The sequence below is a fragment of the Syngnathus typhle genome, linkage group LG8 (assembly GCF_033458585.1).
Source record: "Syngnathus typhle isolate RoL2023-S1 ecotype Sweden linkage group LG8, RoL_Styp_1.0, whole genome shotgun sequence".
Classification (NCBI taxonomy): Eukaryota; Metazoa; Chordata; class Actinopteri; order Syngnathiformes; family Syngnathidae; genus Syngnathus; species Syngnathus typhle.
Window position 1 is genome coordinate 6167000 of NC_083745.1, and position 15866 is coordinate 6182865.

Consider the following 15866-nt stretch of genomic DNA (forward strand, 5'->3'; position numbering starts at 1 on the left):
GTTTTATTGTGCAAGTGATGTTGTGGCTAGTCGCTGTGTCCATTTACATTAAATAGAAACTTAAAATATTACAAAGAATCGTCCATCTTCAACTGCTAAGAGGTGATTCCGTGATCTACTACAGGAACGTCAAAGACCTGAAGGAGGTTATCTGACACCGATCCCCAAACGTTCTTTTCATCCATGTTCCTTTCATTTCCATCACTAATATTAGCTCTTTGTACGCTTGACTCCATCCTGTGATTACCTAAAACAAGGACGTCTTTCAAGGGACCCATCAACAGTCCATCTGGAAGAATTTTCATCATTCCAACAGTCAAACAAAATGTGAAGGCTAGAAGCGTTCAGCACAGGAATGGAAACACAGATTGAAAACACACAAAGAAAAATTGCGGGAAAAAAAATAGAATATTTTTCCGTGGATATTTGAGTCTGCTGTGATAGTTAGTGAAATGGGCAATTTTATTCTCCTATTGATCATATTTTGTCTCACGTTAATTAAATGTTAACGTAAGATTTGTTTTGGCTCTAAAAGACTAAATGACATTTGTGAGACACTCTCAGTAAGAAGCGTTTGTTAATCTGAGTGACACATTTGTCTTTCACCGATGCACTCTAGACCTGTGAGAGGATCTTGCCAGAAGTACAGATGTTTCACCTAGTTCAAGTGTGTAGTCATGACACACACACACACACACACACACACACTCGGTCCAAGCTAAACAGCCGGTCAGGTTTTGATTTCAGACCTGCTGCAGCTTTTAATGGCTAAGTCAACATCAAGTCAACAGCCGAGCATTACAGCTGGTGAACGTTGGGGCAGCCCAAAGGTGGGCCTTTTATACACTCAACCACTTGTGTGTGCGTGTGTGTGCTGAAGGATGTGGTGATGGAATTCAAAGCATTGTTTGCCTTTGGCTTGGAGCAATGTTAAAGACATTTTGCTTCATAAAAATCAAAGGTACCTACAATATCCCTTGGCACATTCAAGTGTTCAAGTGATGACTACGAAGATTATGGAGTTTCCTTTTTAAAAAGGTATTATACCGTATTTATACGATTGTATGAGTTTTGATCGCAGCTTTCGTGAACACAAGACTCAACTTGAATCCGTAAAGCTTTTGCCTTTCAGCACAAAGCACATTTCTGTCAGTTGCTCAAGATCCCAAGCCTGCATCTGTCAGACATTTAGCTGAACTGTCTACCAGTGAAATATCACCAGAGGCTAACAGAGCTAGGATGGAATATTTGGTCTTGCACCTTGGGAGTCCAAGTATGTTTCAGGGTGGGGGGGTACCCTTGCCCCCGCAGCCCACCCTCTAGCTGCGCCACTGAATCTACTTACTTACTCCCCAGCTATCAGCTCAATAAGATTGACATATCACCTTTGCATTTGCCTTTTGTTAAAAGGTCTTTGACAAGACCCATTTGTCAAGTGAACAGGCTAACCTCAAAGCCACCTCTGCTATGGACACATTGGTAATGTCAGTCAACTTTTCTCCAATCACAGCTGACGTATTACTTTCTTTATTGTCTGTGTCGGTGACTCACTTGATAATAATTGTGGGCTAATATTGAGCTCATAGTTCTTAGCCCTCAGTTGTATGGCACATATTCCACTTTCATTAAAGCTTTTCTACAGTCATAAATAGGCTGTTTCTGAAATGTAGCAGTCCGGGCAGCACTAAATACGCACTTTTTACAGTTGTATCTGCACTGGATAATTCCAGTACATGCTGTTTAATAGATACTTTTATGGCACAGCGACACCCACATCACGGTCTATTACTTCTCAACGTTAACAAAGAGTCCTTTAGTAGAGAAAAATGAAATGCATTACAATACCGTATGTTGTGAAACTAACCTGATGTAAATCCAATCATAATTCATGTCGTAAAAACTTAGAGAAATGAAAACATATATTCGTATTGATATTTTTGTCATACAACTGGTTAGGAAGTGCGCTGATAAAAAAAAAAAAAACATTGAAGTGGCTCATCCCTGCCCTATATGAAGCAGAACAGAATCTTCTTGGCTGACACCCAGATGGTAAACGAATATCTTTCCTTCCCTCACTTTCGATTGACTTGTCTCACTCCTCGAAATGAAACAGGAGAAGGAAGAACAATTCCATCAGCAGGAATGTCATCCGCGACACTGTTTTGCATGCGCAATTTCTCTGGGATCGCATTGGTTTTACTGCTAGTGTGCGTTTTGCTGACGACAGGACACACTGACACATATACCTGTTTCTGCAAACGCAGTGTAAGGATGTATGGATGTAGTGATTACACACCGCTGAGAGCCAAGTCTTACTCTATAACTCACTCAAGCTGTTTTGACGGGACTGGGCCATTATGTTGTCGACCATTGCTGGGGATGGAAACATATACTTAACTTGCGGCTGCAAATCTTGACAGTATGTGTGTGAGTGTGTATGTTTGTGTGAGAGAAAGAGAGAGAGAGAGGTCTTGGAGGTCAATGGTTGGTACAGAATATTTGTTTATGGGTGTGTACGTAATGAACAAGTGCACATGGAACGGCTGCTGGCTCAGTTAATGAGTGTTCTAGGTCAAGAGGTGTGTCTTTTTAACCTACACGTACACAAGATTGACAACAATAAGGTTCATTCAAGAACCTATCTTTATGAATGTTGGTCTTAGTTGAATCGCTTAGTTTGAAAATATCTGCCCATCAGTGTTTGTTCAAACCGAGGTCAAACACATTCTGTTTGATTTTTGTGTGTGTTGTGTTAGCAAAGGACATCATCCATTGGTGATATTTAAACGCAAGCCGTAAATCAGACTTGTTCAAACTTGTTTTAATTACCAGCCACTTCATAATTATGGTAACCCTCAGGGAGTCAGTCATAACGGTGAAACCACACAGATAAGATTTAATTACGGTTAAGTACGAACCTTTTTATGTTTGGTTTTATTTTTGGTACAGTAAAGGAACAAAAGGCAAAATAATCCGCCTAATTTTTTGTGTAAGTAGAAACAATTTATTTTTGGGAAATGACATCACCACTTTGTCTCCGTCATAGGAAATGAAACATGCAGACAAGTACAACAGTTGGTCGTACTTTAAACTAAATGAAATCATTGGAAAATATGTCATTTATATATATATATATGTGTCATAAAATATCATTTGTGTACACAATATGAAATACCATTCAAATTTAGGGACACCTAACAAATGGAATATTAAGAACGCTGCTTCTAATTACTATATTGTTGAATAATCATCCATTGACACATGTGGAATTGTGCGTCTTTCGCCAGCCATGCAAGCCTTTATCAATAAACAATATACTGTGTCCCGTGCACATTTTGCTTCCCTAATTGAATTGATCAAGAGGACAGAGTCAATGGAAAAAACTCCTACAACCAAAGATGAGAGGATTTTCAGAGTCATTATTGCTCCCACATTTGCTGGTTTCACTCAAGCCAGGATTTCTATGTTGCCAATACTTGTTAGATAACTTGATGACGTAAGCTAGAAAGCAGAAAAGCAGCAGATGAAGAAACACAAGGGGGCAGTCTAATACAAAGCATTAGAGATGCAGACAGCTCGTAAACCAAATGAAAACTAGCTGAGGCTCATATTCTTCTTAACAAAAAACCTTCCACAACTTTTCTTGTTAATGCACAGGGCCATTAATATGGAATTAACTAATGTGGAGCCAGCAATAATTGATTTTTATTGGATTTACAATCCCAAAAGTAAGTGACGGGTCGCTGAATCAATGTGATGCCCAAAGACAAAAATGTATCTTCTCAGTATTTTAATGTTCAATATTCATTCTGCAATCTGCACCCCTTTATGATTAGAAAAACAGCACCAGCTTTTCCTAGTCACATCCTCTAACTTAAATTCCATTGGATCTGCATATAAAGGCTGTGGTGGTTGTAGTGTGGCCTGGAGGAGGGCTAGCCCCCCCCCCATCCTAGCCCACCCTCCTTATTGCGAAACCTTGATGTGGCCACAGAGGAATGAGGGCCACAGCCACGGATGTAGCTGCTATAGCATGCTGCAATATGATTCACAAAACAACACCAGGCGCCTGCAGCTATACTCAATCACAACGTGCTGTTTGAGTGTAAAACTTTGTGCCTTTTTTTTTTTTTTACGTGTACACTGATTGCCAGAATGCTACTGTCATTTGATACAACACTTCTGTTGATGCCAACACATTTAGTCTTGAAATCAGTGTTATATTACATTTGCCACCTGCTCTGTGAACATTTTAGTTCACATTTTTACCCCAACTATAGATGCATCTCTTTTTTTTCCAGCTTCATCAACAGCAACCTGATATCAACAAAACCGACGTGATATACTCAAGCCTAGTTTTTCAATTTGATAGAATTGAAATATATATATGTAAATAAATAAAATAAAGTAAAAAAAAAAAAATATATATATATATATATAAATAAACCAAATGAATTAACATGCACATTGTGGCAGTTACTGCCAACTCTTTCCAACCCTTCGCCCCCACACCCTTTCTTTATCACCCAGCCTGTTTCATAAGTTCATTCATGATTAGGCGGTCTGCTTGATGAAAGTTGAAGTGGCTGGTACAGGCAGGTGCCTGTAAAAAGCAGGCGGGGGGAGAAAATCAAAGCAACAGATTTATTGTTTAAGACTGGACAATGTAGCTCAAAAACTCAAGGCGCCCTGGTTTCACACATATGTTGGGGATTGACATTTTTGAGCCCCGGGGGAATGGTCAGAGCTGACAGGAAGCAATCAGCGCTTATGTCTCTTGTGTATATGTTTGCCTGTGCATTGGTTCTCACGCATGCAGGGAAGCTTTCAGCAACTGGTGAGAAGGAATTCGACTCCAGTAGCAATGAACCCCAAAGATTTACTTCCCCTCTGCCTTCACCCCCCCTCCTGGATTTCCCTTCTTCCTCCCTTCCCTTCACTTCTCTTTCACCTCTTCATCGTATCACCCTCACACCACCTGCCCTGGTGAGACAGCTGCAGAACACATTATGTGCTGTGGGAGCGAGTGAGTGAGTGAGAGATAAAAAGAAAGAAAAAGTGAAAGAATGGAATCAAGCAAGTGAGAAATGGAGAAAAAGCAAACTTGATACAGTGGCGGTGACATGGAGTATTTCTAACGCTTCCTTTTCGAAGTAGTATTTACATCTGGTCTCAAAAGAAAACCTGTGTCTTACTGGGAACATCTGGCCAGCAGGTCCACATCATAGTTAAGAGGAGAATACTGATTCAAAAGGACAGACACTCATCGACATCCGAACATCTCACCATAAGAATGTTACACTTCCTGTGTGTTCAGCATTTGCTTGGCTTATGGCGGAGGATGAAAATCTGATCTGAGTCCGCTGCCAACTGAGTGCTCATTTCACAGTTCCTCAATTTCCAAATTGCCTGCTCATCATGGAAAAGGAAATTTCTTGGATGAGAAGAAAATATATAGGAAAAAACCCACTGGAGCCATGTTCCAATTTTAGATCCAAATCACTCTCCTCCAATCTTCTCTATTATTTTGGGCATACGCAAAACATTCGGCTTTTGATTTACGAGCGACTTTGCGGGGTTCATCATGAATGTGTGTGTTCACATATGTACGTCCGTGCCCATATTCTCATTCATGCCTGTTCCGCTCGGTCTGCAGTGTACACATAACCTTCACGGTGCAGCTGCTGCCACAACGTGACTCGAGCCACCAGCGTAACTGACTTCCTAAGCATAATAAACATTCAATCATGAGCCCAAGTCATCATGTCATTATAATTACACAATGTCTAAAATTCTGGAGAAAAAAAAAAGTGGTTTGTGTCTACCAAATGACTCAAATAAAAAATTGGTTTGAAAAAAAAAAAATTGTTATTACTCCCGCACTAGTTTTGCTTTTGTGTGTTTCGTTCTGGAATTTGAGTTTACCACTGGCGCCAACGGGATGTTGCGAGACGCAGCGTTGTGAATTTGAAAGCCACTACGGGCTTGCCTTAATAGAAACACGGCACGCCGAAATCGGTGCAAAAACAAAAGTGCAAATGTGTATATTTTCAACCAAAACAAGGGTGTGCTGAAGTTCTTTCAAATGTACTCCTAGCTCAGGTAGCTGCAACTTGTAGTGAAGATATTTTGGTTGGCGGTTATCTGTCTGTATTTATTTGTGTCATTGTCAAAAACAGTCGTATTGTCTGAGCATATTTGCAGAGTGTTAATGATTGTGGAAGTGTATACTTTGTGGCTCCTTCATTAAAATGGTAACCGGGCCACTCTGACAATGAATGCTCTGTTCTCTTTATGTTTGAACTTTTCTTTCTTTCTCTGCTTTTCCCCTCTGTCGCAATCGCTTCTCATCTCTCTTTTCCAGTTGCACTTAGCGAAACCACAAGCCCACAAACACACAAGCACATTTACTTTTACCTTAAATGTCTTTTTCAAATTCTCTTTTATGTCAAATTTTCTTTGGATAAACTGGCTTAACTGTCAGGCCTCTTTAGTTTCACCTTTAACACATTTCAACTCTGTATGAACCATGCAGTCATAAATCACATGATACACAAGCACACTAATGTTGCTGAATTACCTTTATGTGCTTACGTACGTATGAAGATGGCTATCCAAGTGACCCTAATAGTAAAAAAATAAAAATAAAGAAAGGATTTATTGCTGATTTTTGCTCTTATGCTAGTTTCAGAATGTACATTTCTTATTTCAACCATCATGACAAACAAAAATTGAACGACACAAAATATTGGGTGCTGAATCAACCACAAATCTTATTTGCTTCAGTGAAATGATTTGGATGATGTTGGAAGTGTTATTCTCTAAAAACCATCTGCCATTCCTGTTTGTCTAGAATCCTAAAAGTGATAACAATTTGGAATCATGTTAGCTTTGGGATTCATTTTAAAGTAGGAAAAAAAACAAAGACTATTTTGGATACATACAAAAATGTCTGTGTTTCCACATACTGTATGACACATTGGTGTATTTTGGCTTAAAACACCAGTAAGTTCTCCAACTTTGAAATAATCAGCGCTGTTGGACCGTGAGAGCGTCTGGGCTTGGTTTCTGGTTCACCTGTCCCTGAGGATCAGGAGTGGAGCTCAGACTGAGGCAATGGCTAAACGAGAATCGTCGGGGTTGTGGTACCCCTCCAGAGACCGCTAATCTACATGTAGTGGCGTAACAAAGATCAAAGTCCTTGACACCCGTGGCTCCCTTGGGTCATGTAGCTCTGAATCCTAATGCCGTCATCCACCTCCATTACTCCAACGTTCCCGAGCATCAAAGCTATTGATTGTGAAGGAGAACCAGGTGGAGAACTGGTTTATGTGTAAGCTTTGAGCTCTCTCAGCACTGCAGCTGGGCAGCTTATCGAGCCGCCGCCACCACAATAAAAATAATGACGCTTCCGATTTTCAAACTGTTGTTTCCTCTTAAACAAAAGTGCCCCTCGTCGTGGCATAACCATGTGAGTCACACAAAAACATTACACACCCGTGACTTGAATTCTTAACAGTCATTATTCAGCCAAAGGCATCATGAATAGCACATGCTCACGTAACAGACACTCCACTCCCAGTCAATCAATTGCCATTAAAAAGGAAATGATGTAATGCATTGTGTCATACATAAAGACTCATAATACTTTTGGCCATGAGGAAGCAAAGATGAAAAACAGAATCCTGCAAACTGAGTGTGCTGTGCTCCCATATGGCTGTCACACACACACACACACACACACACACACACACACACACACACACACACACACACACACACACACACACACACACATACGGAAAACCCTTAGTCACCTACATTTCCACTTTGCAAATTACAGCCTGAATTACAGCGCCCACCAATCATAGCATGCATCTGTCACCAGCTAGACGATCATTGGTGTTCTAGGATACTTGCCGCCACGCAAGGCTGTTGAGGCAGATTTAAGGTGGTCATTTGCAGCTCAAGCCTATAGTTAAGACCATGGGAAAAGAAGGTTAGCCATCTTTGGCGCCCTGCGGACCCTCAAAGAACTCCTGAGGATTGCAGGGTTCCCAAAATGTATATACAAAATATGGTTTGTTTCACATTGTCAAACTATATTAGTATGTTTTATGGGTCCATCCAAAGAATACGTTATATAGCACAATTACATCCCGAGTGGCAAATGCCAGAATTGATATGCATCATATGCAAAATAAGAGCCTTGTAAAACTTTGTATGTATAGGATTTGCCCGCAGACCACAAGGTAGTAGCTCCAAATACTGTCGGGTTGGGAACAACACAGTTTGGGAGAACCACAACAAAAGTGGCAAGCAGAAGCCAAACAATTTACATCAAGTTATTTTTACATGTCATGTTTACATACTATACTTCCAAAATACAGCATGCCGTCCACACAGGACCGCAGTCAACTAAGTAATGAGTATGATCACGATTCTCTCGCACTTTTGGATGAGACATTTGTTACTTTTTTGGGGGTGTTTTCATCAACGCGCAAATCTGGGTTTTTATCCTTAAAGAGTTTTTGGAAAAATATGGCCAGGGTCACTTATTCGCACTGGATGGGACAGGTAAAAAAAACAAAACAATAAAGAAAAATCAACGTTAATATTTTTAGCTGCTAACACTGGTTAATTAATATCCATTATGCTTGGTCATTATTTTATCATCTGTGACTGAAGTTTAGGTTGTACAGAGAAGACGATAAGAAGAACCCAAAGGGAGTGAAGTGTTGTACCACATATGCCGAGCGAAATGACGATGGAATGTCTTGCTCGTGTTTCGTAGTGCGTGTGGGTGTGAGGTCACGGGTGCGGCCTTCAAGTGTTTGTGCTCGGGGAAGGTCTGGACAGGGTCAAAGGGTAAACCGTGGGGTAAAGGGTGCGAGTTCAGACAGAATAGAGTGTTGTTTGATGTTTGAAGAGTTGGATGTTAAAATGTTTGTGTGCTTGGCGAGATGAGTGTTACAACCCGAGGAAATTGTATCAATAAAAAGCTCAACTCATGAGAGAAAACATCTACGTTTGTTTATTGGAGAGCGTAACAAACGAAGCATCATGGAAAATGTAATCAAAGCAGGAATAGACACACAAAAAGGACAACACACACATGTTGCGTGTGTTTGTGTGTCGCTGTCAGCAGGCCAGTCAGATAACCAGCGGCCTCCTCCTGTCAGATCTCACCGAGTGGCTCACTTGTCACTCCAACCTGTAGACGCCAACATCATCGCCACTAGCACTGAGTGTTGAGTCATCGGGCCTCTGGATAATATCCCACAAACACACCCTTACGCACACAATCACACATTGACTCCATCCCAGAGGGATTCTCCACCTCTAGAAGGTTTCCTTCTTCTGATGTTGCACCCAAATCTGAACGAGATCACCTCCTGTTGTGATTCTTTGTCCCCCGCAGCTGTTATTTGTTTCTGATCAGATTCTGGTTTGTTTCTTGACATCAGCAGGTCTGCATGTCTTGTTCATTCAAAGCTCTCGGAAAGGTAAGCAACATGGAAGCAGATAGCCAATCCAGACCACCAAAGAGATGTCTGACTGCAAAACTTTGGATGATAATTCAGGAATAAGAAATTCCTCTTCATTGTTAGTTTGGTCAGTTGGTGGGTAAAAGTATTACTACAATTACTAAAAGAAAAAAAAAAAGAAATTTAGGCTGGTTGAAGTTAAACAGAGTCAGCATTTGTTGCTAAAACACATACACAGTGGTCCAGCTCTCAGGTTGCAGTGATTGATGACTTGAGGCAGGGCTTGGCTGCAACCACAGACACACAGAAACACACATTACTCACCCTAAAGATAAGCAAATGGTCCACAAGCCGCCAATGGCCCCTAAGTGGTTTGCAAACACAGGTAAAACTGGCCTCCGCTGAAAAGATTTCATTACCTTGCCTCAAGCTACCACCTCCAGAAAACTAAAAGAAAAAGTTTGGAAATCTGATTGTAAGTTATAAACTCTGTTTTTCTCTGTGCCCAAATGAGACGTTTGGGAATACTTATAATAAAAAAAAATATCGGTATTGTTTTTGTGATAACTCATTCCCAGCACTCACTAACATAGGTGTCAACTTTGTTTTCAGCAAACCGTTTTACAAATTTTACGCTGTCCGGTTAAGCAGGTTGATCTGATATATATATATTTTTTTGCTTTGGAATTTGAAATGTCAGAAAAAAAAAGAAATATATTCTTTGAGTTCCTGGACCTAACTTTCTGTACCCCACACTCCCAAAACTGGCTACTATCAGCACCAACAATTGGCCCAACAATTAGAAAGTGCTTTTTGGATTTGCACATTTTAACCATCAGTAGATTCAAATCCTCCCTTTAATCTATGGCTTGCAGGAGACCCTCCATTAAAGCTAATTTAAAAAAAAAACCAGAATCTGCTGCATATGTTTAGACGATTATTTTTCTGCGGTGCAGATATTCATCTCCTCGGTGCAAGCACATGTTGCTTTTGAAACATCTCCAATGGGGACTTGTCCATCCTTCTCTTACAAAACAGGAGTGAGCAAGCAGATGAATAAGCATGTATGGTTGGCCTGGTACCAAACCCCCACCCCCTCCCTCCATCCATCCATCACAATCAACACTAGCAGTCGACCCGATAGGCCCCAAAACACTCGGGGCCACGACTTGATTGTTAACACTGTGAAAACACAGAGGAAAGAAAGGCTGGATAAGGGGCAAAGAAGGGATACCGAGAGCATGGGGGTAGTTTGGGGAGAGGCGGAATAGCAGAGGGGGAGGAACGCCAGAGGCCCTATTTCCTCTCTAATGGCCCCCAAATGAGGGAATATGACGGCATGTTGCTCTGTGAAGCAACTGACCCGAGGGAATGCAAGTTAGCCACGCCCACCTCCAGGTCTTTATATGACCTGGACAATACACACATGCGCCCATAGAAATAGAGGAAGGCAGATCCACATTATTTAGCATACATTTCAATATGACTGAAGACAAAGATGAATACCTATGACAACAATTCGAGTCAGAATAGACGGTTGATAATTGTCTGCCGTCTACTTTTCAGAAATTAATTATCAAATGATTACATTTATATAGGGTACTATTTGAAAATGTTAGCGTAAATCGCAGCCATGTTAGTTGTTATGAGTTATGGTGTCCATTTAAGGTACCAAATATATTTTTTGGGCTCATTCAGGGCATTTAAAAGTTCTATCTACTATCGTTTCTTGAAAAGCATTTGATATTTTCTGTAGTTCCTGACATCCTAACTTTTTTTAGTGTAATATGGGTCACCTTTTTTCTTATTGGGTTAGAAATGATTTAGAAAAATAGTCTGAAAAATAGTCTGTCATCAGGACCCGGAAGTGGATGCGTATGTACTACGGTTTAATGTGTTTTTGCGTAACTTGAATCCATCATTGTGCGTTTGTCTCACCCTCTGTCATCCTGGCACTTTCCCCTCCTCTCTCGTACGTATACGCTTTTTATTGGGAAGGAAAGCAGGCTTACTTGTTGAAAAGGCCAATGTGATGAGTGAGAGAACCTGTTTCACCTAACAGAGAATAGATATGCAGGTGTAGCCTGTGGGCCCCCCATCTTGTTTTTATACAGACAATTGAGCGTAACAAGTCCCAACTATATCTTCTGACAGCCATTACAATTTCAATGATCGTGTGGAATTGTGATTGTATGGGGAGATTTGCCATGCACTCTGTGCGATGCTTCTGTGTGCGTGTGTGCAAAAAATCAGTGCGACAGCCTGCATGTTTAAGCACACGTGACTTTTGAAAAAATGTTCTCTGCTGCTAATGTGTGACTGAGCTGATAAAAACAAAATCAGATGTACAGATCTACTGTATGATGCAGAGTGAAAGCAAAAACAACAACTTTGTTTTCTTCTGTTGTATGCAAGCTGGCTATGCATGGGAAATATGACTAGTGATTATCAACGTTACCTGACAAGCTCTACCTGTTTGTGTGTTTGTATTTGTGTCCTCCTTAAAGAATCCCAGCACATTCCTGTCACTCACATCTTCACAGTGATGAATGTGGCAAGTGGAAATTGCACCATTGCATCTGGAGGTGGCTGACATCAACCACCTGCTGGAGGGAACTTCTCAGTATGATTCGAACGTGTCTTTAGGCTCTTTCTGTGTGTGGGCATACATGTTTGTAAATCATGCGGCAAAAGAAAATGAAGGGGGAACCACAATGGAAGCAGAGTGCAACAAATGAGGCGGAGGGGGAAGCAAAGCAACTTGCCACAACACCTACCCGAGGTGTGACACTCTTCACACTAATGACACACTAATTATTGCTTGGCTGAAATAATTGAAGTGAAGCAATTTAAGACGGAGTTTAAGGCAGTAAGCCTTCACCAGAGGGCTAATTTCCTCTGAGAGCAGAGGGGCCACAAGGAGATATTCACCCTGTAAAAGAATCTGCAGGTTACTGCATGAGCACTGGTGAGAATGTACAGTCCAATCCAGATGTGCAATACATATAATAAACTTAAGAGTTCAAGTCATTTACAATCCATAATATAACCTAAACAAAGATGATATGGAGCATTTATTCAGAGAATGAGTCGACTCACAAGCTGCTCGGTGACCTGACGGACAGCGATTACCCAGAGGGCACAACCAAACACCTGGATGAGGCAGTTTGACAGAAAATGCATCTTCCCTTAGCAGTTTGGGCTCATGGTCTTGTAGCAACATGCTTGTCTGTGCAGGCTTACAAAGTTTTCCAAACTCTTACTCCACAGTAGGGGAGGGGGGGCTATGAGCAAGTTGCCCTTTGACCTTTGTCCACCATCTTCAAAATCCCCCAACAGATTTGGTCATTTCCTTCCAACCCCGTGTGCATTTTTCCAAGGAAAGACTATTTTCAAGAAAAGCTCGAGTGAAGGCAATGCGACACATCTCGGGTAAATTACTGCAGTCAATGTTCAACTTGAGAATTGAATGGAAAATGACATAATTCAATAGGAAATCATGCATTAGTGGGGAAAATTACATTTGGATCAATGGAAGGTATTGATGTCAAAACAAATGGCATAGTGTACTGTTGAGATAGAGAAGAGAAGAGAACAGAGGAGTTGACAGAGGAGTCCAACCAGTGTGGAGGCTCTTTGTTTGGGCTGAACTACAGAGGAGCAAAGCTTGGCCTGCTTTTGGGATCTGTGGGTCAGCCAAGACTTGTGGATGAGCCAAGAGTGCACAAGCGGCTGGTCAAGCCCGTACTGACACAAAGAGGGCTTTCTCTGACCGACTGAAAGTCGGCAACGACCCGGGACGTGCAATGACAAAAGGGAGGCCGAGATACAAACACACAAACACCAACGAGGAACATCTCACACAAACATTTCAAGCGAAACTATCCGTCTGTCCGTCATCTTTGGTGATGAAAAGTACTTTTTGTTTGTGTTACAAATGTTGCCAGCAATATTATGTAACAAACAAATCCACTTTGGACAGTTTGTTGTCAGTGTCACGTCTTGTTGTCTACTTCCCAAATTGTTTTTGCAGGTGTTTGATTTGTTGCTTTGTTCCCTTTGTTTTTTCGCCTTGTTTACTTTTCTATCCATGGTATTGTTTGCCTTTTTGTTTCGTTTTTGGGGCATTGAAAACATTTGTGGTGAAAAGGAATATTTAATTTCACTGCAGAAAACTTCCAGTTATTTCTTTCCATCATGCTTTAACCCTAAATGAAGTGAGGTCTGGACTGACCTGGGTTAAACACAGCCAGCCCCCCTGCCCAGTTAATGTTGCTTGATTAAAGCCTAATTGGGAGCTATGGGGTATATAAAGAGCAGCCCCTGTAAAGATGACCTTTCACCTTTGAGCTTTAGCCCCTTTCTCCCCAAGATCAGAGCAACCTGGAGAGAAACACTAAAGGATCCAGACGCCTGTGCGAGTGTACGTCTGTGATCTGGCCTGTGCATAGGTGGGCAAGTCATGATTGTGTCCTGTTGACACGGCGCAGCCTTGGCTTCCCTGCTGTTTTAACCGAAAAATAAAACACACACGTGCTCACATGGGGAGAGGCCATGTGAGTCAATCATTATTCTATAAATATAATAGGATAGCCATGCAATATTTAATAATAGTTGGTGTAATAACTCAGGAGGAATCTAGTTACCCCCCCCCCCCCCAGAACAAATTTAAAAGCCACACCACGCAAGCAATTATGCTTTCACGTTTTTATTGTACATGCAGTAAACATTCACAGGGCATGGTGAAAACTTTGGAAACTCCCGGCTTTAATAGCTAATTGGAATCAGCTAGCCTGGGGTCCCGTCAATCTGATGAGACTCGATTTGTTGGTTCTTCTTAACCATGATTGGAGTTCATTCGACACATTGAGTGGAGGAAAAAAGGCACAGCTCAGCGCCATCAAAACCTCAACTCAGTTAAGTATAATACTGTAAGGTACAATATAATTTGGCCTACTTTGCTACACAAACACACACACACACAATAACCCTCCTAAATCTGGTGTGAATAAGTATGAGATGACCAAGGTCACCTGAAGTGTGTCAGTGTGTGTGTGTGTGTGCGTTCATAGCTAGTAAAATGGTAGATGGAAGGTAAGGTGATGCACTAGGGGACATGGGGTGAGCAATCAACCCTGGGTGAACTCCACTCATTAACACACACACACACTCTCACGCACGCACACACACACACTCACACTCACATGCATACACATACACTCACTGTCTTGGGCTAGAGATAACTGAGTCAAGGGCTCTGGGGTCAAAGTTCAGGGCACTGGCTCATGGGCAACACATGGAAGGGATCAAGAGGTTCTGGATTCCATAAAGCTCGAACAGGGACGGACTTATTTATGGCCACACGGAAAACATCAGACCCTTCTCCCTGCGGTCAACTCCTTGACTGATAGATATACAGTAGTGATAGAATCTAGAAAAAAAACAATGTCTGAAAAGCTTCCTTTCTTTCTTTTTACATTTGCTTGCCAAAAGATTTCATCACCGTTGCTCTCTGACAGGATATTCAGTGTTTTCTCCAAAAGTCAACGAAAAGCATGATACAGTGACAGTTTGTCTGCATAAGAGTCATGAGGGGGCTGAAAATGAGCAGGATGTTGTGACAAGTGGTGGTTTGGGTTTTGCACCACATAAACTTTCAAGAAACTTTGCTAAAGTTACCAAAAATTGCAGGCTAAAAGGCACATGGGTTAGCCGATGTGGCAGTAAACATGAAACGTTTCATGGACTGACTCATATGCACGTGTGACCTTCAAACACAACTTTGCACCTTTCACTTACTATTCTTAAAATATGGAAGACTGTTTATTTCCTGTTTTACTGCTTGCATTGTGCCTCCGTGTGCATTTTTTAATCAAACAATGCACATCTCGCCACTTATTTTTTTAGGAAATGAAGGAAACGGACAACATCAGTCTTTGTCCAAATCATGTGACCTGCAAAATATCAAATCCTAAACTTTCCCGAAAGTCACTTTGCATCAAATGTGAAACAGCTGGAGTAGAAGACAAGATGGTGTTTTTAAAAAAGCATAAAGAGAATGACTCAACAATGGCCATCTGGCTCAACTGTTTTACTGTAGTTCAGCAGAGGGAAGACACCAGTCCAAGTCATTATTATGTGAATGTGTGTGTGCGTGCGTGTGGGCGGAGGTGTCGCATGAGCATGCCTGTGTATGTGTTGTCATGTCAATGGAGCTCATCACTTAAAGCTCCCGAGACAATAGCAGTGAGATAATGAAGACAGAGGCCAATAACAGCTGACGGAGAACAATGCAGCGGTAATGGCGCTGGCACAGAAAGTGGACTTTACTGCTCTTCATGGACACGCTTCCTTCCTGTCCTGCTTTATCAACACACA